This window comes from Lissotriton vulgaris, chromosome 6, assembly GCF_964263255.1.
Source record: "Lissotriton vulgaris chromosome 6, aLisVul1.2, whole genome shotgun sequence".
Taxonomy (NCBI): Eukaryota; Metazoa; Chordata; class Amphibia; order Caudata; family Salamandridae; genus Lissotriton; species Lissotriton vulgaris.
In genome coordinates this window covers 1033366770-1033394450 of record NC_141694.1, presented here as the reverse complement: position 1 = coordinate 1033394450, position 27681 = coordinate 1033366770, and positions in this window count along the sequence as shown.

The following is a 27681-nucleotide window of genomic DNA, read 5'->3' as shown; positions in this document are numbered from 1 at the left end:
GGGCATCCTGTAAGAGGACCCCTGTGTTTGGTGAAGGAAGGATGGGAGAGACCTCTCAAAAAGCCGGCAACCAACATAGTGGACTATGTGCTTGGCCTCCGCTCGCGGATGGCTGAATACATGGAGAAGGCATCCGAAAACCTTAAGGCCAGCCAAGAACTCCAAAAAACTTGGCATGACCAAAAGGCTGTCTTGACTGTTTACCAGCCCGGACAGAAGGTGTGGGTGTTGGAGCCAGTGGCCCCAGCAGCACTCAAGGACAAATGGTCCGGGCCCCACACCATCCTGGAGAAGAAGGGAGAGGTCACCTACCTGGTCGACCTGGGAACTCCCCGGAGCCCCCACAGGGTGCTTCATGTCAACAGGCTAAAAGCATATGTCGACAGGAAGGACATGAGTTTGCTCATGGCCCTAGATGAGGGACAGGAAGAGGAGAGTGACCCTCTCCCCGACCTGCTCACTCAGAATCCTGACGATGGCTCGGTAGATGGTGTTGTCTTTTGTGGCAGCCTCTCCGAACATCAACAGAGCGACTGTAAACAGGTTCTTCAGTCGTTCCGACATCTGTTTTCTCTGACACCCAGTCAGACCGATTGGTGCACCCATGAGGTCGACACTGGTGACAGCCTGCCCGTAAAGAGTAAAATCTACAGGCAGCCTGATCACGTTAGAGACTGCATCAAAAGTGAGGTGCAGAAAATGTTGGAGCTGGGAGTCATTGAACCCTCGGATAGCCCTTGGGCTAGTCCAGTAGTTCTAGTGCCGAAACCTCACACCCAGGGTGGTAAGAGAGAGATGAGGTTCTGCGTAGACTACAGGGGTCTCAATGCAGTCACTAAGACTGACGCCCACCCAATACCAAGGGCAGACGAGCTTATTGATAGGCTGGCTTCGGCCAACTACTTAAGTACGTTTGACCTGACAGCTGGGTATTGGCAAATCAGGTTAGCTGAGGACGCCAAACCTAAAACAGCATTTTCAACCCCTGGTGGGCATTATCAGTTCGTGGTGATGCCCTTTGGTCTGAAAAATGCACCTGCCACCTTCCAACGGTTGGTGAATCACGTCCTTACTGGGCTGGATGACTTCTGTGCGGCGTATCTTGACGATATTGCTGTCTTTAGCTCCACCTGGGAGGATCACCTGGTCCACCTGCGGAAGACATTGGAGGCGCTGCAAGCAGCAGGCCTCACTATCAAGGCCACCAAGTGCCAGATAGGGCAGACACAGGTTGTATACCTGGGCCACCTTGTAGGTGGAGGTCAGGTTCAGCCACTGGAGAGCAAGATACAGTCAATCAGGGACTGGGCTCCTCCAACCACCCAGACTCAGGTTCGAGCTTTCTTGGGCCTGACTGGTTACTATAGGAAGTTTGTCAGGAACTATGGTTCCATCGTGACACCATTAAATGAACTGACAAGTAAGAAAATGCCAAAAAAGGTTCAGTGGACAGCGAGCTGTCAAAAAGCATTCGATGACCTAAAGCAGGCCATGTGCACGGCGCCTATCCTCAAGAGTCCGGACTACTCCAAACCATTCATTGTCCAAACAGATGCTTCTGAGTTGGGTGTGGGAGCTGTTCTTTCTCAACTGAATTTTGATGGTCAAGACCAGCCCATTGCTTTTATAAGCAGAAGGCTGACCCCTAGAGAGAAGAATTGGTCAGCTATCGAGAGGGAGGCCTTTGCTGTGGTTTGGGCCCTGAAGAAGCTGAGGCCATACTTGTTTGGCACTCACTTCAAGATTCAGACCGACCATAAGCCCCTCTTGTGGCTAAATCAGATGAAGGGTGAAAACCCCAAACTGCTTAGGTGGTCCATTTCCCTACAGGGGATGGACTTCACAGTGGAACATAGACCTGGTACTGATCATGGCAATGCCGATGGGCTCTCCAGATATTTCCACTTAGAACAAGAAGACTCACCTGGTCAAGGTTAGCTAGTTGTTCCGACGTTTGGGGGGGGGTCATGTAGGAGAGTAGGGTCTGCAATCCTATGATCACCCAGATTTTTTGCTTTTGTTTCACTGGTTTACGACTTTCTCTGGCTGTGGGCCTGCCAATCAGACCCACAGCCTGGCTGTTCTCTTTCTAAATTACGATATGTACCCTAGGTGCATTTACCAATTGGTACTGGGCCACCTTATCAGACCCTGTAACTCAGGGCATAGGTGTACCCAGGGCCGCCAGGGGCTGCAGCATGTATTATGCCACCCCTGGCTGGCCTCCTAAATTTGACACAACTGACTGCATGACAGCTGGGGCGAAGTCGTGTAATCACCCTTTGCTTTAGATATAGTAGCTCTATATCTAACCATACAATGGACACCCGAGTCCCTATCAGTCACTCCTATGGCAGGCCTTGACAATCCTGAAGGCAGAGTGCATGGGCTCGCGTGAACTGTGTTCTGGCCCGAGCCGAGCCGGTTGCAGCTTGCGGAGAAAAGACCCAATGGCTGTTCCATGATAACGCGTGCCACATCGGTAACTTCGGTGTCGCGTTATCAAGACATGTCGAGTAAGGTGTCATACGAATCGGGATGCTGCCCTCTCACCAACTCTGGCGACGAGGTTAGCATTCCGCCCTTCTAGAGGGACACGACATGTACGTAACTGTGAACCCCGGTTAAAGTTAACGAAAGCCTCAGCTCCACAAAATGGATGCTGCCACCACAGACACGAGTCTGACCTCCTGCTGCTGGGAGTCCTTCCAGCGAGGAGCGCTTGGACAAAGGGTTTCCTGTCGAGGGCGGTGTTCGCACCGTCCCAGACAGGGTTTGTGTATTCTGGGTAGGTAGGGCTTTTGCGAGAAGGTGACTGCGGAGTGGCACCCCGGTGCTCACTACGCATCTGCCGGTTAGAACCAGTTCCAGGGGCGACAGCCCTGGCCTGGGGAAAGTCCGGCAGGGGAGAGGGGTGTAACTACCCCCCTTCCTGGTCCCACCCTTAGGGCAGGACCTAGTCATGTACCCACCCCTTTCTTTAGGATAAAGGCCGGAGCGGGGACCCTTCCAAATTAGATCATCTTTGAATCAAGAATACTTTCTACGAAAGGACTTCAAGACTCTTCTCAAGATTTCTCCCTTGTGGCTAAGGAGTAGTCACCCTGCATCAGCGGGCACCATCTAAGAACTCTGCGGTTTGCTGTAAGTCCTTCCTCAAGGAATCCGACGGCCCAGCTCGACGAGAACCGGCTTCCCTGGCACCTCTGACCTCTACCCCCGTCATCAGCTCAGCTGTGATCTGTGGGTGCGACGAGACCTCGAGGGACCGGCCATCATCAGAACCTGCACGCTCTTAAAAACCAGCACGACCATCGAGGTAACTCTCTGGTGAGTGCTCTGAGGTCCGAGAAGCCCCGACCCTGAGCCGCTCCAGCACCGAAGTGCAGTCTCCCAGCATCTCCACGATCTGCGTGGGGCCCTTCTGCTCGCTGCTCAGCACGTTGTCTGGTCACTAGCCGCTGGCTTGTGTCCTTCTGTGACGACATCCGAGAATCATCACTGCTGGTCTGGTTGCTCCAGACTGGCCCTTGCTTCCATCTTTTCGAGAAGCACCCCGGACCCTCCTGGTCCACTCAAGACGCCGACAGCGTCATCCGTCGTGGGACAGCTCGCACCTCCACCGTGGTCGCCGACAACGCCTCCTGGTCCGTGAGACTGCAGAGCCTAGCGTCGCCCACTCACCTGGTCGAGGTGACGGCCAACTGGTGCCTTCCTGGTACCCTCTGACTACTGGCTAGTAGTACGAACTTGGTCCCCTCTGCTTTCAGGTTTCATCAATCTCCGATCCAGGCTTGGATCTCTACGAACTATTCATCACTGGTCGCCGGCCAGCAACTCCTTTTCTTCCGGCTCCTGGCTCGTCAGCGAAGACCCCGACGCCTGTAAGACTTGTACAGCCGCAGCCCTCGTGGCTAGGTAACTCGGCATTTCAGTGCCTGCATAGCCTCCTTACTCTAGGGTCCCGAGTCCCTCGCTTCCGACTTGCCTTAACCTTTCCGTGTCCTCGGACACTCGTTTTTAACTGTGCACTTAAAGTATTTGCTAAAGAGATTTGGTTTGTGCTAAGTACCCTGTCCTCATAAAGAGTACAGGGCTGTTGTGATTCTTAATAAATATACTGTTTATTTTCATAACACTTGTGTGGTGTCCTTTCACTGGGTGTTCAAGGGGTACATGTGTGGTAAACAGCTGGCTTAACGCGCCCTCTCGAGTCTTTAGCCTTAGACTGCTCGTATCCACGCTACTAGGATAGCTGGTCTATAGGTTGACTTACAACCAAACACCATAAGGGTCGTTGGAACGATACATAGCAGTCGCTAGAATAGCGAACGTTGCATATCGGGCCAACTTCTCACAGTTGGCACATAGCACTTTACAATTACTTCCATTTTTAATCCTAGGTCCTAATTCAAACTTACCAATATTTAGAGTTAAGTGGTAGGCAAACCGTGCACTTTGAAAATAAGGTCATTTTTAAACTGATTTGTTCATTTTAACTGTTCAGGGTATTTTACAACGATTGTCGAAAGAACCATTTACGGATTCAAGTTAAAATTGAAAACATTATTTTAGCGTATTTTACATGTTAATTTTTAAATGTATTTTACATCTATTAAGAACATGGTATTACTAATGTTGGGTGCCCAGCCTAGTATGTCTTTCATGTCTATACACATATTTGCACAGGTGATTTTAGTTAATCACACACTAGCACTTTAAAAGGTGTACCTTGCATTGTAATCGCTGTCATGTGATCAAGGCTCCGCTGAGCCGAAACGTCTGTGACTCTTTCTGCGAAATAAATTTGTAAAGTACCTCGAGGTCCATGTCCGGTGTCTACTTGCTGGCTGAGGAAAACAGCGCGAGCTTGTGTGGAAACGGAGTTCAGGATATATATATATATATAAACCGGTCATGCGAACCAGTTTTAATAAATTACTGACAAACGAAGCCCCGCTGTGTCCTGCTCATTTGAATCCAGAAGGAGGAGAAGCTTTGACTAAATGTTATTTGCGTTCCCTATGACGCAAAGACAGGACCCTTTCCGAGAAGCGGCCAGAGCATCATGGGAAGGAACTGATGTTAACCGGTGAAGCGGTATGAATTTCTGGCCCTCCACCGCAGCCTCTGAGAGTCAGTATGCGACCTGAAACAGCGAATTTGCAGCAAAATCGGAAGCGCTGTGTTTAAAAGCGGCGCGCTAACAGACTGTGCAAACACTGAGGTTGGTGGACGAAAGTATTGGACATTTGTGTTTCTTTAATGAATTGCATCTTATCACTCAACCCAAAGCATGGAAACACCACTAGGCGGCATTATGGGACTGGTAGTCCCCTGTTATTGGCGTAGGATGAAGAAGTGCATTGAGCCAACCACCACAGGTGCAGTGAGTCATTCACTACGAGGCAAGGCGCAGCTAACAAAAGAATAAAAGTGAGAGATAAGAAGTTGGACTGAAAGCATTTGATAAAGGCGTTCAGCCGAAACCGGTCATGCGAACCAGTTTTAATAAATTACTGACAAACGAAGCCCCGCTGTGTCCTGCTCATTCGAATCCAGAAGGAGGAGAAGCTTTGACTTAATGTTATTTGCGTTCACTATGACGCAAAGGCAGGACCCTTTCCGAGAAGCGGCCAGAACATCATGGGAAGGAACTGATGTTAACAGGTGAAGCGGTATGAATTTCTGGCCCTCCACCTTAGCCTCTGAGAGTCAGTAAGCGACCTGAAACAGCGAATTTGCATCAAAATCGGAAGCGCTGTGTTTAAAAGCGGCACGCTAACAGACTGTGCAAACACTGAGGTTGGTGACGAAAGTATGGGACATTCGTGTTTCTTTAATGAAGTGCATCTTATCACTCACCCCAAAGCATGGAAACACCACTAGGCGGCATTATGGGACTGGTAGTCCCCTGTTATTCGCGTAGGATGAAGAAGTGCATTGAGCCAACCACCACAGGTACAGTGAGTCATTCACTACGAGGCAAGGCGGAGCTAACAAAAGAATAAAAGTGGGAGATAAGAAGTTGGACTGAAAGCATTTGATAAAGGCGTTCAGCCGAAACCGGTCATGCGAACCAGTTTTAATAAATTACTGACAAACGAAGCCCCGCTGTGTCCTGCTCATTCGAATCCAGAAGGAGGAGAAGCTTTGACTTAATGTTATTTGTGTTCCCTATGACGCAAAGGCAGGACCCTTTCCGAGAAGCGGCCAGAACATCATGGGAAGGAACTGATGTTAACCGGTGAAGCGGTATGAATTTCTGGCCCTCCACCGCAGCCTCTGAGAGTCAGTATGCGACCTGAAACAGCGAATTTGCATCAAAATCGGAAGCGCTGTGTTTAAAAGCGGCGCGCTAACAGACTGTGCAAACACTGAGGTTGGTGGACGAAAGTATGGGACATTCGTGTTTCTTTAATGAATTGCATCTTATCACTCACCCCAAAGCATGGAAACACCACTAGGCGGCATTATGGGACTGGTAGTCCCCTGTTATTCGCGTAGGATGAAGAAGTGCATTGAGCAAACCCCCACAGGTGCAGTGAGTCATTCACTACGAGGCAAGGCGGAGCTAACAAAAGAATAAAAGTGAGAGATAAGAAGTTGGACTGAAAGCATTTGATAAAGGCGTTCAGCCGAAACCGGTCATGCAAACCAGTTTTAATAAATTACTGACAAACGAAGCCCCGCTGTGTCCTGCTAATTCGAATCCAGAAGGAGAAGCTTTGACTTAATATATATATATATATATATATATATTCACTGAAAAAACCATGGGTTATAGACCATATATAGTTAGGAATTAGCATTTACAAAACCTTATTTTACTCACACAAAACCATTGATGGTCAGTGATGTCACTGACCATGTCATGAATGATGTAATATGTGACATCATCAGCAGTGGATTGCAGGTGCGCGATATATAGTTAGTGCAACTAACTATATATGGAATTTCAATGGTTTTGTGTGAGTAAAATAAGGTTTTGTAAATGCTAATTCCTAACTATATATGGTCTATAACCCATGGTTTTTTCAGTGAATTTTCAAGGTTTTGTAAATGCTAATTCCTAACTATATATGGTCTATAACCTATGTTTTTTTCAGTGAATTTCAATGGTTTTTTAATAGCAAATATCATAGCTTTAAAATGTCAAGTACGTGGTAGGTAAAAACATTTTCGTGTCTATGCACGCTGATGTGCTTTGAACGCTGCCCCCCCCCTCCCTCCCCCCCTCTTTTCTTTTAGGAGTATTCTCTCTTTGCAGATAGTGAAGGGTAGGTAACGCAGGCCTTTGCCCCCATTGTAATCCGTCGTGCCTGCTTCCCTCTCCATTTGATTTATTGTTATCCAAGCATTTACTGTTTTAGAATTGGTTCTCTTTGGTTCATTCTCTGTTTACAAACAAGCACAGAGTCGCAATACTCTGTTTAGTCTTTGCAGATAGTGAAAAATCGTTAGAAACAACAAAAGGAATCAAGCAAAATCAGTAGGCCACTAATGGGATCTCTTTTTGACCTCGCTTAATTAGAAACATTAGGAACAACCCCTCATGAGAAATATGAAACTAGTGAGAGGAACTGAGCTCGACGCCATGATGGCTGCAAGACAGCTCGGCTCCGCCGCCCACCCCGCCCAAAACAACGACAAACACTATGCAAATATTATAAATATATACAACACACCAGCAAAGTAACAGGGTAAAACGTTTTATTAAATAACTATTTACATGGCAGCCTGCTGCAACATCGATCCAAATGCATGCCGCCGTTCCCGGGATTTCTCCCCGACTACTCTGCGGCCTACGAGATGGAGAGGCCGGGGCGTTGACTAGGTGGGGCCTCCAGCCGCAACCACAGCGCCAACGATCGCTGCTAACAGCCACTTATCTGAAGAACCGCTGCCTGCGATGCTTCCCTGAGCCGCTTGACGGAGGCCCCCGAGGGGCGGTGTGGTGGCGCGGACTCGGAGGGGGCGCTTGACTCCTGCCCCCTCCCCAAGTCTTGTTGCCCTGGTGTGGCCTGAGATCGCCCCCGACATAGGCGGTCGGCTCCCGTGGTCAGGCGGAACTTGTTGCCTTTTGGTGACTCTTCCATTCTGGACCTTGTCCCACAATCCGTTTGACCTGAAGACACGTCCTGCGGTGCCCTGGTCCAACCATCACATATACCTGCGCCAGAACACGGCGTGGGGTGCACTGAAAGGGAGAGGCGGCGCGAACGAGCCTCCCCCACCTCCCCAGGTGGAGGTTTCTCAGCTACACCCCAGCGCTTCACTCGGCCACCTGAGTTGCGCCCGCTCCTGCGGCACAGGGCCTCGCTCGGCCAGCTGAATTGTGCCTGCTCTTGTTATTGTAGCGTCTCACCCGCCATCCGGATGAATTACACCCACTCATGCAGTACAGCGACAGGAGGCTGCCACGGAGCTCAGGAAATGGCGGTCGGCTCCACAGACTTGGGCCTGGCCTGCAAGGATGGCTCTGGGCAACCCTTGAACTCGGACGCTTGACGGCCTGTGGTGCACTGAAAGGGAGAGGCGGCGCAAATGAGCCTCCCCCACCTCCCCAGGTGGAGGTTTATCAGCTACACCCCAGCACCTCACTCGGCCACCTGAGTTGCGCTCACTCCTGTGGCACAGAGCCTCGCTCGGCCAGCTGAATTGCGCCTGCTCTTGTTATTACAGCGTCTCACCCGCCATCCGGATGAATTGCACCCACTCTTGCAGTACAGCGAGATGCGGCTGCCACGGAGCTCAGGAAATGGCGGTCGACTCCACAGACTTGGGCCTGGCCTGCAAGGATGGCTCTGGGCAACCCTGGAACTCGGACGCTTGACTGCTAGGGCATGGGCCCCATTCCCAAAAGCAACCCCTCAGCCTTGAAGATTCTACAAGAGTCACCGAGCCCCCGACTCCCGCAGACTTACGGTGGGGAGCGACTGCCATGATTGCTTGCGGAATGGCCATGACGGAGTCACGAGATGGTGGTGCTCTCATGCTGACGCCAGCTTCAGTCTGAAACATCCAGAAACACTGTAGACTACCAATTCGATCAGTTCAGGTGGAGCCCCAACGTGACCCGGTAGAGAAGAACTTGCCCTCCCCTCTTTGACTGATGGTTCTTGTTGCCTGTCCCTTCTGTCATATGACGCGCCGCGTTAGCGCACCCGGAAGTGCTCCGGTGCGCGAGGCGCGAAAAGCAGCTACCCGGAAGCGATCCGGGGCGCGGCGCGGCGCGGAGCGCGTAACGTAAGCATAAGTGGTCATGTGACTTGTTAATAAAACTTTTCATTGGTTCATTTCACTTTTGAGTTCAAAATGATGTAAGGCTAGGTCATGTGACCTAAAAATAACACTTTTCATTGGTTCGGACTGGGAGGGGGCGCTTAGCTCCTGCCCCCTCCACAAGTCTCTCTCGGCCAGCTGAGTTGAGCCTGCTCTTGCTATTACAGCATCTCACCCACCATCCGGCTAAATTTCACCCACTCTTGCGATACAGCGACTCTTCCATTCTGGACCTTGTCCCACAATCCGTTTGACCTGAAGACACGTCCTGCGGTGCCCTCGCAATGCGGCCTGGTGCCTGAATGTGTGCAGGGGGACGGTATTTCTTGCTCGGCCATCAGAGTTGCGCCCACTCTTGCGGCCTACGACATGGAGAGGCCAGGGCGTTGACTAGGCGGGGCCTCCGGCCGCAACCACAGCGCCAACGATCGCTGCTAAAGGAGGGGAGCCTTGCCGGTGAGAGCCACTGATCTGAAGAACGGCTGCCTGCGGTGCCTCCCTGAACCGCTTGACAGAGGCCCCCCAGGGGCGGTGTGGTGGCGCGGACTGGGAGGGGGCGCTTAGCTCCTGCCTCCTCCCCAAGTCTCTCTCGGACAGCTGAGTTGCGATTACTCTTGCGGCCTACGACATGGAGAGGCCGGGGCGTTGACTAAGCAGGAGCCTCCGGCCGCAACCACAGCGCCAACGATCGCTGCTAAAGGAGGGGAGCCTTGCCTGTGAGAGCCACTGATCTGAAGAACGGCTGCCTGCGGTGCCTCCCTGAAATGCTTGACGGAGGCCCCCCAGGGGCGGTGTGGTGGCGCGACTGGGAGGGGGCGCTTGGCTCCTGCCCCCTCCCCAAGTTTCTCTTGGCCAGCTGAGTTGCGCATGCTCTTGCTATTACAGCGTCTCACCCGCCATCTGGCTAAATTTCACCCACTCTTGCGATACAGCGACTCTTCCATTCTGGACCTTGTCTCCCCAGAGGTACATCACCTTACACAGACATGCACTCTGATCTCCTTGGTCTCAGTCAAGCATCAATAGTAAGATTTTCATAGGTGAGTGTAAGTGGGGGCTGTTTGAGGACCTGACTGCATTGGAAAGCAATGTGATGCGGTGCCTCCCTGAACCGCTTGACGGAGGCCCCCGAGAGGCGGTGTGGTGGCGCCGACTGGGAGGGGGCGCTTGGCTCCTGCCCCCTCCCCAAGTCTTGTTGCCCTGGTGTGGCCTGAGATCGCCCCCGACATAGGCGGCCGGCTCCCGGGGTCCGGCAGAACTTTTTGCCTTTTGGTGACTCTTCCATTCTTGACCTTGTCCCACAATCCATTTGACCTGAATACACGTCCTGCGGCCTGGTCCCTGAATGTGTGCAAGGGGACAGTATTGATTGGATCAAGATGGCGGCTTCACACAAAGCTGACTCAAGTGTTGCTGCTGATGCTATGCAAACAAAAACTGGTTTTCAGTTTGTACATTCTTCAGGATTTTTCCATCCAAGGCTGGTTGAGAGTTTGTAGAACGATGGCTTCAGATTTTCAACATACTACTCTTCAACATTCTTCATAAATGTAACAATGTGAGACTCACTAGGAGAACGGCCGTTTATTTTTCCTTTCAAAATGCTGCCAACAATATTTTCTGAATGGAAGACACCATCTTGTAGCATAAATGGCTGCGTCAAGGGTGGTATTGCCCAGAATGTCTTGTTTTCTAGTGCTCGTAATGACGAAGCCAGAACTGCCTAAAAGGATTCTGGTCCTGCCGCTACTTACTGGAGACATTGAACTATACTCTGGACCTGCCTGGCCTTGACCAAAATGGCGCCAGTATGGGAGCGACTTGCAACTCCTTATGACGTTCTAGTTACTTAGCCTTGACGTTATGGGGGATGTATGCAGTCTTTGTGCACATGGCGGGCGGGGAAGGGTACTGACTGGGAATACGGACAACCCTATTGATGTCGATTTTTCATTATTAATTATTGTATTAATAAAGCTTCGAAGTAATGTTACCCATGATACTCGCCCATGGTGTGCGTATAGACGATTTTATTGTAACTGATCCTGTTATACTTTCAATTAAAAAATCAACCTTCACTGATCCTACAACCGTTTGTCACGTTTCGTTTTTTCAATTAAATGGCTCGCTTGTTACATACTCCTATACCCCTGGCTTTTGAAAGACACCATTTTGTACAATAAAGGGCTGCGTCAAGGGTGGTATTGCCCAGAATGTCTTGTTTTCTAGTGCTCGTAATGACGAAGCCAGAACTGCCGAAAAGGATTCCGGTCCTGCCGCTACTTACTGGAGACATTGAACTATACTCTGAACCTGCCTGGCCTCAACCAAAATGGCGCCAGTATGGGAGTGACTTGCAACTCCTTATGACGTTCTAGTTACTTAGCCTTGACGTTATGGGGGATGTATGCGGTCTTTGTACACATGGCGGGCGGGGAAGGGTACTGACTGGGAATACGGACAACCCTATTGATGTCGATTTTTCATTATTGATTATTGTATTAATAAAGCTTCGAAGTAATGTTACCCATGATACTCGCCCATGGTGTGCGTATGAAGGATTTTATTGTAACTGATCCTGTTATACTTTCAATTAAAAAATCAACCTTCACTGATCCTACAACTGTTTGTCACGTTTAGTTTTTTCAATTAAATGGCTCGCTTGTTACATACTCCTATACCCCTGGCTTTTGAAAGACACCATCTTGTACAATAAAGGGTTGCGTCAAGGGTGATACTGCCCAGAATATCTTGTTTTCTAGTGCTCGTAATGACGAAGCCAAAACTGCCGAAAGGGATTCTGGTCCTGCCGCTACTTATTGGAGACATTGAACTATACTCTGAACCTGCCTGACCTCGACCAAAATGGCGCCAGTATGGGAGCGACTTGCAACTCCTTATGACGTTCTAGTTACTTAGCCTTGACGTTATGGGGGATGTATGCGGTCTTTCTGCACATGGCGGGCGGGGAAGGGTACTGACTGGGAATACGGACAACACTATTGATAACGCAAAAAAAACGATTTTTGTTTTTTATTTATTTTTTTGCCCCGCGGGGCCCTTTTAAAGCCTCCACATCAAACCTAGGGGGTCAGGGAGGATCTACTATGCCCCCTTATGGTCATTTCCCCCTTTGTTTTGGCCTCCTCTTGTCTCTCGATCCTACCGAGAGACAAGATAGCGGCCGCTCCGGGCTGTTTAGAATGTTGAGAGACACCGAAGAGCCAATCAGCTTCGCTTCGCAAAGTTCCGTTACGCGAAAAGTACGCGAACCGGAGCGCTACCCGGGTTGCTGTTACAGATATATATATTTTTTTGAACGTTAATTTATCAAAATCCACTGGAGCACATATATTGAGACCTAGCAAAGGCACATCGGGCTAACAGTCCCTACAATTTTGCCAAGTTTCGTGCAAATCCATTCAGCCGTTCGAGCTAAAAGTGAGGCCAACCGCCTTATGGAAATTAACATGGGAAAAACACGTTTTGGAACCCCCCTTTTTTCTCGGCCCCCCCTTGACAAACCCCCCCAAATTTTCAGGAGCTGCTCAGAAACAAAATGTGCCATTTTCCTGAAAATTTCAGCCAATTCCGTCCACAAACGCCAAAGTTATTAGACATAGAATTTTCAAAAATCCCATAGAGAAAAAATCCTAACTATATATACCTACTGGCGACCGCCAGTAGGTAATATATATTTATATATTACTGACTGGCGGTTGCCAGTAGGCAGTTATAGTTAGGACCTAGTTTCCATAGGAAATCCACAACATTCTATTTGGAATAAATTTGGCACCGGTTGATAAATCTTCGTGAAATTCTCCAAGAAGATGGCCTGCTCAGTTCCGCTCCTTACCTGAAAGTTTGGGGGTGATTCGTGAAGCAGGGATGAGAAATAAGGGGGTCCCAAAATGTGTTTTCCCCATGCAATTTGCCATAGGGACCTTTAGACACGGCTACAGCCCGAACTGCTGAATGGAATTACACCAAATTTGGCAAAAAGGTAGAGTTTGGTCCGTAGATTGTGCTTTTTGTTAAATGGTGTAAATCAGTTCAGTAGTTCCTGAGAAAATCAAAAGTAAAATCATAGATATATATCCGAAGTTGTACCGTACGAGAACTGTCCGAGGCTTTTACGCGTACCATTACGAGGACGAGCGGCATGGTAATTGGCTGAAAACTGTCTGTCAACACTCCAAACCAGGAAGTGTTGGCAGCCATCTTGTGCCTTGGTTGAACCGAGGCACAAGTAAATTGAAAAACAAGTGCGCAAAAGGCGCAAAGGGGGCAGGGTAGAAGCACCCTGACCCCGTAGGCCTGCTCAGGAAGTCTCACAAGGACCCCCAAGTTTTTGTTTTTTTAATCGTGGGATACTCGTAGGGTGCGCGAACCGTGTGAAAACTTTTTAAAAAATTGAAGCACCCTTTATTGTTAATTAGCCCCCCGGGGGGGCTAAATAATGGGGGCAATGTCTTCTTTATAATGGGGGGCCTAGAGGGGCCTGTAAACATTACGTATGCAGTGGGGGCTTATGGCCCCTCCGCAGCCCCAGGGACTACCACTCCTTGGGGCTTGTTTTAAAAAAAAACCTGTGGGGGGCTCAAGCCCCCCACACCCCCGGGGATCGCCACGTCCCCGGGGCTCTAATATTGAAAATAGGGGGATCTGTGAAGGACTCCCCAGCCCCGGGGACCACCACCCCTTGGGGATTTTAAATGCTGTGAGGGGGGCCACACGGCCCCCCTCCTGGAGCCTTGTGGTGGCCCTGGGTACCGTCACCCCCAGGGCCGGCTCCTGCAGTGTACCGGGGTGCCTACCCCCCGGACACTGTAGTTTGCTATGGTAGGGCGGGAACTTCGCCGCTCCCGTTCTACCATAGCAAACTGCTTTCCTATTTGGAAAATAGGAAAGCATATTGCTTTTCCTCAGGAGGAGCAGCATGTAAGCTTCTCTCCCTGACGAAAAGCAATGCCGGCTCCTGCAGGACGCGAGGAGCCAGCTGGGACCCTGGGGCATTGGGGCTCCCCTCATGGTCCTCATCATTTTATTTGAGCCCCGGGGGACGTATGGTGTGAGGTTTCTAAGTTGTCCAATACACGTACCTAAGCAAGAAAAAGAAAGTTTATTGGGAGATTTTAGTACCTCCAAGTAAGTTCTGATGCAGAGTCTAAAGTTCAGGAGGAAGATTCTGTTCCCCTCATCGGTAAATGGAACACCATCGCTCCTATAGATGTCATGCATATTGAAACGCAGATTGTTGTTGTAAATGGAACTCATTCCATAGTCTCGGAGAAAAGCAGAAACAGATTTATTCACAAGTATTCTAGCTTTCTCAATCTGAGCACAAAATTGATTGGACCAGTTCTATTTCTGCCTTTGGCATATATTAGAATAGACAAAGGCAGTTTGGGGGAAAAGTGACATCAGTTCAGTAAAGGTGGCCTTATCAACATTTCCAGACCTACCCCAGTCAAAGTGCCTAGATCATTGCCACCACAGTACACAATTATGAGGTCAGGGTGTTGGAAATGTAAAAAGAATTTCACCAATGGTGCCACTTTAACCCTCTCTGTCCAATCTATTTAATGTCTACATTTAGTAAACCTAGGTCTTTGTGAATTTCTTTCTGTTCTGCGTACCTTTGGCTCCAGAAAATGTAGCTGTGTCCCACAATCCACACTGTAAGTATCTTGAAGGGAGGTCTGGATTCACTCAGAAGTGGCAGTTTGAAAAGGTAAATGTTCTAAAATGGTGGATAGCATGCTGTTTTGAAAAACAAAAAGAAATGATTGGTTGTTTGAGAACATTCCACACTGAAAAATAGGGTGTATGTTTCTGTTTTTTGGAAGCCTGATTTTTATTAGTTAACAACAACTGATTGAAAAGAATGTAACATAAGATTAGCTGGTATATTGACAAGTCAAGCACACTTGGTGTTTTGATTCACAACAATGTATGATGAACTTTTGACCCGTGTTCTCAGTTAGGTGTTTCATGAAGTGTTTCTACGGTAACAGGCAAAAGGCAGAATGGGAGTAGGGTATACAGTTATGTCATTTGGAAAGGGTTCAAAAGTTTAAGTTCGTATTATAGCGGGGGGCACAGAGCCCCGGGGACCGCCACCCCCAGGGCTTAAGTTTATAATTATGGGGGCCTCTAAGGCCTCCCGAGCCCCGGGGACCGCCACCCCCAGGTCTTAAATGTTACATATGTGGGGGGCCCCCGAGCCTTGTGGTGGCTGTGGAGACTGCCACTACCTAGCACCGGCTCCTGCAGTGTCCTGGGGTGCTTACTTCTGGGGCACTGTAGTTTGCTATAGTAGGGTGGAAGCCATGCGGTTCCAGCCCTACCATAGCAAACTGCTTTCCTAATTGGAAAAGAGAGCAGGTTAACGTGCTCTCTCTTCCAAATAGGAAAACATATTGCTTTTCGTTATAGGAAGCAGCATGTAAGATGCTCTCTCTGACGAAAAGGAATGCAGGCTCCCAAAGGAGGCGGGGAGTCGGCTGGGACTGTGGGTGCATATGGGCTCTCCCCACGGTCCCCTACGTTATATTTGAGCCCCGGGGGATGGGGTCCAAGGGGATAATAAAAATTAGTGATAGGGGCTATATTTTTTTTTACGGTAACATTTTAATACTCGTAGCAAGCGCAGCCATACGACGTATGGCGCGAGGTTCCTAAGTCGTCCCGTACCCGTACCTAAGCTAGAAAAAAAATATATATGTTTTACAGATATCTATCAAGCTTTTGTGTTTAGATGTTGGTTGGTTTTTAACAAGAGCTTTTCTCTTTATTGGTACTTATAAGTAAGTATCTTTTGCAGAATGTAAACCTTTTGAGGAGGAGTGTTTTACAGTGTGCTGAACTTTTGACCTCTGTGGACAATTGACTTTTGCATGATTTGTTGGGGGTAGGGTTCAAAGTTATGTCATTTGGAAAGGGTTCAAATGTTGAACCAATAGAAATGTGTGTTTGGTGTTGAATTAATGTGTGACACAATTTGATTTGTTATTAACATGTATATATGTGTAAATTGAGAGGGAAAGTGCGCCATTGTTTGGTTTGCTAAGAACACTGAAATAGAGAGATTCTGTATAAGAATATCTGCTTTGTGACTGGCATTCTTCTTAATCTACAAATCAATTTGAAAGGTGAGTTGATAACTTGTAAGTGAATGTACGTGGTGCATTTGTTTTTAGTAAGAGTAATGTGTTTATCCTTCTAAAGTGTGTAGAATCACATTCTAAGTTTGTCTGCATTTGGATAACTATTGTGATAAAAGCATTTGGTAAGTTAATGTGTTTAGTGAGTCAGCTTTGTGTAATAAAGTGCAGCACTAAAAAATGTAGAATGTGTGCGGTCACTTTTTCAGTTGTAGAGTAGTTAATAGTGGTCTTGTTAAGAATTAGGCTTGTTTGTGTTTTAAATCTAAATTTTGCAGTCAGTATACATATACTACTGTGAACTCTCTGGTACATATTTACAAGCCTCTTGTGTGTCTTTGTGCTGCCATTGTGTTACTTTTTTGATGCAATGTTCGCACAAATAATGCAGCAAATTGTTTATGTATTTGTAAAATGAGTCAGGGTTGTGCATTGAAATGTAGTAGTTATATACATGGGATGTGTGTAGTCACTTTATCGTTTGTCGATTAGTAAATGTGTTTTTTTGTAAAATGCGAGGTGTAATATTTTTTGTCTAGAATTACACTTTGTCTGTGTGCATTTAGGTATTATTCTGAGTGAAGCATTTTTGTATGTTTTGTGTTTGTGGAGATATAAGTGCTTAATATCTATCCTTTTTCGAAGTTTTGATAGAAATATAAACTAGTTATTGTTTTTGTGTTTGCAAAATGACTCATGGTTATACAGAAAAAAGCAGTAATTATATTTCTGGAATGTGTGCAGTCATATTAGCCCATGAAGAGTAATTAATAGTGTTTTTTTGTCTAGAATCGCACTGTGTGTCTGTGTGCATTTAGGAATTGTTCTGAGAGAAGCATTTTTGTATGTTTTGTGTTTACAGATACATAAATGGTTATAAAGCTATCTTTTTTTCTAGTTTTGATAGAATTGTAAACAGGTTATTTTTTTGTATTTGCAAAATGACTCATGGTTGTACAGTAAAATGCAGTAGTTATATTTCTGTAACGTGTGCAGTGATATTAGCCCTTCAAGAGTAATTAATAGTGTTGCGTGTGTAGAATGAGACTTCTGTTTTAAATCTACAATTCTCCAGTCAGTATACATACACTGCTGCATACACTCTGCGGCAGATGTACAAGCCCCTTGCGCCTTTTTGTTGTTCTATTGTGTCACTTTTTTGATGGAATGTTGGCAAAAAATAATGCAGCAAATTGCTTATGTATTTGCAAAATGAGTCAGGGTTGTCCACTGAAATGTAGTAGTTATATACATGGAATGTGTGCAGTCACTTAACCGTTTGTAGACTAGTAAATATGTTTTTGTAAAATGCAAGGTGTTATATTTTTTGTCTAGAATCACACTGTGCGTCTGTGTGAATTTAGGAATTATATTCGCCCCTTTTTTCACATTCTCCCTCCTCTCTCCTCATATTCCCCCATCTCCTCATACATATTCCTCTCTCCTTATACTCCCCCTCTCTCCTCACACTCCTCTCTCTCCTCATAATCCCCCTTCTCTCCTCATAGTCCCATGTCTCTTCTCATAGTTCCCTCTCTCTCCTCATACTCTTCCCTCTCTCCTCATACTCCCCCCTCTCCTCATACTCCCCCTGTCCTCATACTCCCCCCTCCTCATACTCCCCCCTCCACATATTCCCCCTTTCCTCATACTTCCCCCTATTTCCTCATACCTCCCTCACTCCTCATACTCCCCTATCTCCTGATACTCCTTCCTGTCTCCTCATTTTTTTTATCTGTTTTTATTGCAGAGTTAGAAACAAAGCAGCAAAATAGGTCAACCTTCTCACTTTTGACATTCCAAGGCACATTCTGGTCAATAAAACTGGACACAGCCATTCAGCCCATATCCCGGAGGTTGGGCGGCGTATTCGTATTTTCCAGCAAAGACGTCATGGTGGCCATCTCATAGAGATATCTGGTCAACAACATAATGTAGTATCTGCATTTTTACCCTCCAAACTCCCCCCCAATTCACCGCCAAGTATAGTCGGCCCCCCGTTATGGGAGACACCAGTAACATCAGTGCCCACACTATTCGGTCTATTCTAGTGCCCTCCCATGGTGGTGTGCTCTGGGGGTTATCGGTAACCAATCCCTGTGTATCCAAGTGTCGTGGCCCGGATATCCCTCCCTGCAGTTGTGACTCCAATTCCCTTCTGTGGGCACCCCTCCTGTCACTACAGTGGATCCCTAGTAACTCTCCCCCTTCCCCTTCCTCCCCCCAACTGCTGCTGATGTGGGTTGTAATTGTAGGTTCTGACTCAAGAGGTCGCCATTTGACGATTATATGTATTCGTTCTTGCAAGCCCCATGGAACCCTCCTCTCTGGATGTCACTACTCTTCATCCTCTGTCATGTAGTCTTTCAGAGCCTGCACTATTGTTTCCCAAGCCCTCGCCATCTCCAAGCTCTTATCATTAGCAGTCCTAGCAGCCTGCCGCAATCTAATCACACTTTCACATCTGGACCATTTCAGCAGCTCATTCATCCATCTCCTAACTGACGGGCCCTCCTTGGATTTCTAGTGCCAGGTAATCTCTCTCTGGGCTAATATGAGTCCTAGATCAATAAATTTACTTTTAATTTTCGTTCTAGTCGTATGAGGGAACCAAAGCAGTTGGCAAGTCGCCATATCAAACTCCACTTCACGGTCCGTAACTTTGTTCAGAAGCTCCCCTACCTCAGGCCAATACGTCCCTAACTTCGGGCAACCCCATAATAAGTGATCAAGCGCTACATCAGGTGCTAGGCACCTCGGGCACGCTGCATCTTGTACCCGGAAGAACCGTCTGATCTTTCCTGGGGTCAGATAGGCTCAATGTAGCACAAAGAAGTGCACCTGCTGCAAGCGGGCATTTCTACTCCTTCCTGTCTCCTCATGCTACCCCTCACTCCTCATACATCCCCTCTCTTATATTCTCCTTTTCTCCTCATACTCATTCCCTTCTTTGCACATACTCCCCCCTCTCTGCTCATACTCCTCCTCTCTTTCCACATTCTCCCCCCTCTCTCCTCATACTCGCCCCTCTCTACACATACTCCCTCTTTTTTCCTCATACTGCCCCCTCTGTCCTCATAGTCCCCTCTCTCCTCATACTCCGCCTTTCCTTCATATTCCCCCCTCTCCTCATACTCCCTCTTTTCCTGATATTCACCCCTCTCCCCATACTCTCCTCTCTCTCTTCATATCCTCTCTCTCTTCATATACTCCCCCATCTCCTCATAGTCTTCCCTGTCTTCTTATACTCCCGCCTCTCTTCTCATATACATCCTCTCTTCTTATACTCCCTCTCCTCATATTCGCTCCTCTCTCCACATACTCTTTCTTCTCTCCTCATAGTCCCACCTCTCCCCTCATACTGCACCCTTTCCTCATTCTTCCCCTCTCCCCTCATACTCCCCCCTTTCCTCATAATCCCCCTTGTTCTTATATTCCCCCCTCTCCTCATATTCCCCTCTCACTCCTCATACTCCTCCCATCTCTTCATACTCCTTCTTCTCTCTTTATAATCCCCCTTTTCTCCTTATACTCCCCCTCTTCATACTTCCCATCTCCCCTCATACTCCACCCTCTCGTCATACTCCCCTCTTTCCTAATATTCCCTCCTCTCCTCATACTACCCCCTCTCTCCTCATACACCCCCTCTCTCCTTATGCTCCCTTTTTCTACACATTCTCCCTCCTCTCTCCTCATACTCCCCTCTCTCCTCATACATATCCCTCTCTCCTTATACTCCCCCTCTGTCCTCACACTCGCCTTTCTTTCATATACCCTTCTCTCTCTCTCACACTCCCCTTATACTCCCCCTCTCTCCTTATGCTCCCCTTTCTCCTCACACTCCCCCTCTTTCTCCTCATACTCCCCCTTCTCTCCTCATACTCCCACGTCTCTCCTCATACTCTCCCCTCTCTGCTGATATTCCCCCTCTCTTCTTTTTCTCCCCTCTCTCTTCATAATCCCTCCTTTCCTCATACTCCCCCTTCTCTCCTCTTACTCCTTTCTCTCTGCTCATACTTCCCCTTCTTTCGTCATACTCCTATCTCTTTTTATACTCCTCCCTCTTTTCTCATACTACCCCCTCTCCTTATACACGTCTTCTCTCCTTATACTGCACCCTCTCTCCACATTCTCCCCCCTCTCTCCTCATACTCCTCCTTCTCTCCTTATACACACCCCTCTCTCCTTATACTCCCCCTCTCTCCTCATACTCGCCCCTCTTTCCACATACTCCCTCTTCTTTCCTCATACTGACCCCTCTGTCCTCATAGTCCCCCCTCTCCTCATACTCCTCCTTTCCTTCATACTCCCCCCTCTCCTCATACTCCCTCTTTTTTAATATTCACTCATTTCCTCATACTCCCCTCTCTCTTTTCATACCCTCCTCACTCCTCATACTCCCCTATCTTCTCATACTCTTCCCTGTCTCCTCATACTCCCGCCTCTCTCCTCATACACTTCCTCTCTCTTTATACCCCCCTCTCTCCACATTCTCTCTCTCTCCTTTTACTTCCCCCTCTCTCCTCATACACACCTCTCTCTCCTTATACACATCACTCTCTCGTTATATTCTCCTCTCTGTACTCATTCTCCTCCTATTCCCCCCTCTCTCCTCATTCTCCTCCTCTCTCTTCATACACTCAATCACTTACAAATTCAGTCAGGCACTCTCCTTACAGAACTGTAATCATTTAGTCAGTACCCAAGTAGGGATGCAGTGAAGTAGGCCTTAGCACATAAAGTGCTTCAGACTCCTATCCAGTATATTTGCATTCTTCTATCAACCTGCACACTTGTGTTTCACATCTTCAATTTTTGCACTCTGTATCTTTATACTTCTATCAAACACTCTGTGACTGTTCTTGCAGTACTATAGTGATGTAATTAGGAGTCTGTGATAATCTTTTCAGTGCACTAACACTCAAGCACTTATAAATTAAGTCAGGCATTCTCGTTTCAGAACTGTAATCATTTAGTCAGTACCCAAGTACTGATGCAGTGAAGTTGCCCTTAGCACATGAATTGCTTCAAACCCCTATCCAGTATATATGAATTATTCTATCCACCTGCACACTTGTGTTTCACATGTTCAATTCTCCATTCTGTATCCTTATACTTCGACCAAACACTTTGTGACTGCTCTTGCACTACTATAGTGACCCATTTAGCACTCTGTGATAATCCTTTCACTGCAGTAACACTCAATCACTTATAAATTCAGTGGTGCACTCTCCTTACATAACTGTAATCATTTAGTCAGTATCTAAGTACTGATACAGTGAAGTAGGCCATAGCACATAAAGTGCTTCAAACCCCTATCCAGTCTATATGCATTCTTCTATCTATTTGCACACTTATGTTTCACATCTTCAAATCTTCACTCTGTATCCTTATACTTCCAGCAAAGACTGTGTTAGTGTCCTTGCAGGTCTGTAGTGACCTATTTATCAGTGTGTGATAATGTTTTCACTGTACTAACACTCAAGCACTTATAAATTCAGTCAGGCACTCTCCTTACAGAACTGTAATTATTTAGTCAGTGCCCAAGTACTGATGCAGCGAAGTAGGCCTTAGGACATGAACTGCTTCAAACCCTTATCCAGTATATATGCATTCTTCTATCCACCTGCACACTTGTGTTTCACATGTTCAATTCTCCATTCTGTATCCTTATACTTCGACCAAACACTTTGTGACTGCTCTTGCACTACTATAGTGACCCATTTAGCACTCTGTGATAATCCTTTCACTGCAGTAACACTCAATCACTTATAAATTCAGTGGTGCACTCTCCTTACAGAACTGTAATCATTTAGTCAGTATCTAAGTACTGATACAGTGAAGTAGGCCATAGCACATAAAGTGCTTCAAACCCCTATCCAGTCTATATGCATTCTTCTATCTATTTGCACACTTATGTTTCACATCTTCAAATCTTCACTCTGTATCCTTATACTTCCAGCAAAGACTGTGTTAGTGTCCTTGCAGGTCTGTAGTGACCTATTTATCAGTGTGTGATAATGTTTTCACTGCACTAACACTCAAGCACTTATAAATTCAGTCAGGCACTCTCCTTACAGAACTGTAATTATTTAGTCAGTGCCCAAGTACTGATGCAGCGAAGTAGGCCTTAGGACATGAACTGCTTCAAACCCTTATCCAGTATATATGCATTCTTCTATCCACCTGCACACTTGTGTTTCACATCTTTAATTCTCCATTCTTTATCCTTATTCTTCCATCAAACACTCTGTGACTGTTCTTGCACTATTGTAGTGACCCATTTAGCAGTCTGTGATAATACTTTCACTGCACTAACATCCAAGCACTTATATATTCAGTCAGGCTCTCTCCTTACAGAACTGTAATCATGTTGTCAGTGCTCAAGTAGTGATGCAGTGAAGTAGGCCTTAGCACATGTACTGCTTCAGACCCCTATCCAGTTTATATGCATTTTCTATCAACCTGCCCACTTGTGTTTCACATCTTCAAATTTTCACTCTGTATCCTTATACTTCCTGCAAACACTGTGTGACTGTCCTTGCAGTTCTGTAGTGACACATTTAGCAGTCTGTGATAATCCTTTCACTGCACTAACACTCAAGCACTTACACATTCAGTCAGGCACTCTCCTTACAGAACTGTAATTATTTAGTCAGTACCCAAGTACTGATGCAGCGAAGTAGGCCTTATGACATGAACTGCTTCAAACCCTTATCCAGTATACGTGCATTCTTCTATCCACCTGCATACTGTGTTTCACATCTTCAATTCTCCCTTCTGTATCCTTTTTCTTCCATCATACACTCTGTGACTGTTCTTGCACTACTGTAGTGACCCATTTAGCAGTTTGTGATAATCCTTTCCCTGCACTAACAGTGAAGTACTTATATATTCAGTCAGGCTCTCTCCATACAGAACTGTAATCATTTAGTCAGTGCTGAAGTACTGATGCAGTGAAGTAGGCCTTAGCACATGTACTGCTTCAAACCCCTATTCAGTACATATGCATTGTTCTATCCACCTTCTCACTTGTGTTTCACATCTTCAAATCTGCACTCTGTATTCTTATTCTTCCACCAAACACTCTGCGAGTGTTCTTGCACTACTGTAGTGACCCATTTATCAGTCTGTGATAATCCTTTGACTGCACTAACACTCAAACACTTATATATTCAGTCAGGCTCTCTCCTTACAGCACTGTAATCATTTAGTCAGTGCTCAAGTACTGATGTAGCAAAGTAGGCCTTAGGACATGAACTGCTTGAAAACACTATCTAGTATATATGCATTTTTCTATCCACCTGCACACTTGTATTTCATATCTTCAATTTTCCATTCTGTATCCTTATACTTCTACTAAAGGCTCTGTGACTGTTTTTGCAGTACTGTAGTGACACATTTAGCAGTCTGTGATAATCCTTTAACTGCACTAACACTCAAGCACTTATAAATTCAGTCTGGCACTCGCCTTACTGTACTGTAATTATTCAGTCAGTACCCAAGTACTCATGTATTAAAGTAGGTCTTAGGGCATTTTTAAGTCCTTTAGCTTTAGCATAGTGAATGGATTAGTAAATTATGTTGAATGTGTCACTATAACAATGAATAGCAGTGATAGAGTGGTTAGTGAAAGTGTAAGGATAGAAATTGGGAAATTAAGGTGTGAAAAACAAGTGGGGAGGTAGATACAAGACTGCATGCATACTGAGTAGGGATTTGAAGCAGTCCATACCCTAAGGCCTACTTTGCTGCATGAGTATTTAGGTACTGACTGAATGATTACAGTCTTACAAGGAGAGTGCCTAACTGAATTTATAAATGTACAATTGTCGTTCACAACGTCAATTCCCCAGTTAGGATCCATGATGTTGCAGAAAATAGTTTGTGTCTCCCCTTATATTGTTCTTCTGTTGTATTCAGTACCATGTAGTAATTCATTCAGTGCTCCAAAATTCAACGTCTGATAAATTCATTCAGATAGTCATTTTGCAGATGTAGTTTTTCAAACTCTTTTGCAGTATGTATACATTTTTGTTATTAATTACATACTTGTTTTTTATACTTAGTGAATATATTCGTTTAGTAATAGAATGTTTATATTTTTATAGATTTATTTTTATAATATTGTATATATTTTTTTTAAACAGATTCTTTTCATCAACACTAAAATAAATTCATCATGCCATCAAAAAGTCAAAAGAGAAACCAATATAAAAAAGATTATTTTTTCCGAAAAAGTCATCCACAAGATTTAGCTGAATGTGTGAACAAAAAGAAAAAAACTCCTGGTAAGACAACTAAGGATTTTTTGAAGAAGTTATCAAACAATAGGAATAGTGTAGACAACGTAAAAAGTAAAAACCCAGTATCTGCAAAAAAAAGAAAAACAAGAAAAAAAAATATGGGAAAGAATCAATTTCAGGAAATTGGAAAAAGAATGTTTTATAATAGAGTTGTTTTAAATTTGATAAAGGTAATGAAAAAATATAGAAGAAAATCAGCATTTTATAAGAAAAAGAAATATATTGAAAATATTGTTGAGAAGGCTTTTCAATTGAAAAATAAGTTGTTTATTTTAGTAATCAATAGAATTCAATCACTAGATAAGTCAATCCATTTAATGAAGGCCAAACGTAAGTGGACAAGGGTAATTAACAGAAGTAATTTTTGTGATTTTTTTTGGGTGAATGGAAACATAGTTCAGGTTCTGAGCCTTTTTTAATGAAGAGAGTTATTTTTAGAGTAATGATTTGTTGCATGCAGTTGACACCAGTGGTCGAGCTTATGAGGTTAGGAATGGTTGTCCTATTGAGAAAGAGAAAATTGTTCCGAGAAATGCAGAAGAGGTGTTAGCTGATGAAGTTTTAGGGAGACGTCCTAATGCTCCAGTGTACACTTGGAATTGCTGTAGTATTTGTAGTGTACGACAGGAATCTATTGATTTTTTACACAATTTCTTACGTGAGTATACTAAGAAAAGTGTTAAACAAAAGATTAAGATGTTGCAAGGACTAGACCCTTGCAGAGTGAGAGAAAATGCTGGTTTGCAAGTTCATTCTCCGGCTTGTCTTTCTAGAAAAGTATGTCAAAGTGTTTTTCACCATTTCAGGATGTTAGCAGTTCATCATACTCAAATGAGGAAATTAGTCAGAACATTGTATTATGCAAAAAGTCCAGCACTAATGTTTAAAAAGTTGAACAGTGCTCTTTTGCATGGATCTGTATCAGATGTAATGAACGTTTGTGAAGAAATTGAGGTTAGTTACTTTAGTCCTGAGGAAGACAGTGCAGAAACTGATACTTTAATAGTAGGAAATGTGGAAGAGAATGTCCAACATTGTAGTACAGAAAAGTTTGAGCAAGAAATTACGAAGTTTAAGGTGATTTCAGGTGAAAGGCCAAATTATTATTGTATTTGTTGTTGATGAACTCATTATAAAAATCAGACCAGGACTGTTGATCTGTATTTAAAAAGTGAAAAAGAAAATAATAATGAGTGGAAAGAATTTGAAACTTATTTGTTAGGAGAGAATTGTTTTGATTTGGGTTCTGATCAACGTATTTGTAAATATTGTTATACCAAATTAGACAAGAACAAAATGCCTGCTAGAGCTGTGCATAATAATCTTGAGTTGGTAAATATTCCTTCTGAACTGACGGATTTAAATACCTATGAGTCTATTCTTATTCAATGTGTGCATCCATTTCAGGCTATTGTTCGTATGGAGCCTACGACAGGGAAATTGCCTCCTTCAGATTTGCAGAGAGCATTAAAGGGTAGAGTTGTATATTTTCCTCTAGATTTAAAGAAAAATATTGAAACAATTGGTGTAGAAAATGTAGAAGATGAACCTCTAGTTATTCTGGTTAATGGCATTCCTACTAAGAGTAAGAAAATATGGCAAGAAATAGTGGATATTAGGAAAGTGAAAAAGGCAACGTTGTATCTGGTAAAAAATAATCAGTACTATAAAGATGTGTATGTGGGAGAAGAAGAAATAACTGTAGAAGAAGATAGTGACTCGTCAACTGGACAAATTGAAAAAGTGGACGTGTCCAGAACTGACGAAATCTACGAACATTACAGTGTTCATCCACTTCATTCCAAATAAGTGATGGGGAATACTATTGAGGTATTCCAAAAGAAAGAAGCAAAGGGAAGTCCCATTAGTGTATGGGAAGAAAGCTTGGAAGCTCGTTGTTTCCCTCAGTTGATTCCAACCGGAAAAGGAGGATGATATGATGAACGACCTGTGCAGATTCCTGCATCTTAATACCGGACATCAAGATTGTATGCAGAAGATCCAAGATTTCGACAATGTATTCCATATTTGTTTCATCTGTTGTTTGAGAGTGACTTGTCTGGACTTTCTTATGCAATCAACTATATATTGAAAACAGGTGTACATCTGCAAAATGTTAATGCAAAGGAATTTATGGATAAAGTACAGCAGAAAAATAATGTTTTGGACTCTCAGCTGATTAATCTCATGGCATGTCAACGTGGTACTAATGAGTACTAATACCGTCGTCATGGAGAACTTAAATGTATTCTAAGGAACTTAGGAACTCCTACAGGGTTCCTTATTCTAAGCTGTGCTGAATATGCTTGTTATGATTTACTTCAATTTTTTCAGAGTCAAATCCAAATATAGTAAATATTGAATACAAGACACCTGGAGAATTGTGCTCTTTGGATCCAGTTAATGTATGCAGATATTTCAATCATAGATTTGAAGCTATGATGTCTTTTATCACCAATAAAAAAATCCTCCTCTTGAAGAAGTTGTGGATTTCTTTTGGAGAAAGGAGTATCAAGTAAGAGGTGCTCCTCATATACATATGTAATATGGATCAAAGATGCCCCCAAATTCGGAGCAGATTCGGATGATACTGTGTTGTCTTTTATTGAAGAATATGCTACATGTGATATACTCAAAAGCACAGAAGAAAAGGATTTAGGACAACAAGTCTTACAATTCCAAAGCCATCGTTGTGGGAAATACTGTCGTTGAAAGTACAAATCCAAGGACAAATTCTATACCAAATGTTGTGTTGGATTTCCACGTCCTGTAATATCAAAAGGAAGAGTGAACAGTTTTATGTCATCTTTGCAACATATTATCACAAGAAAGTCTCCAAAAATACCTATAACTTAAGAAGAAATGAAGAATCAAAATATATAAATGACTACAACCCAGTTATTTTGTCCATGTGGAATGCTAAC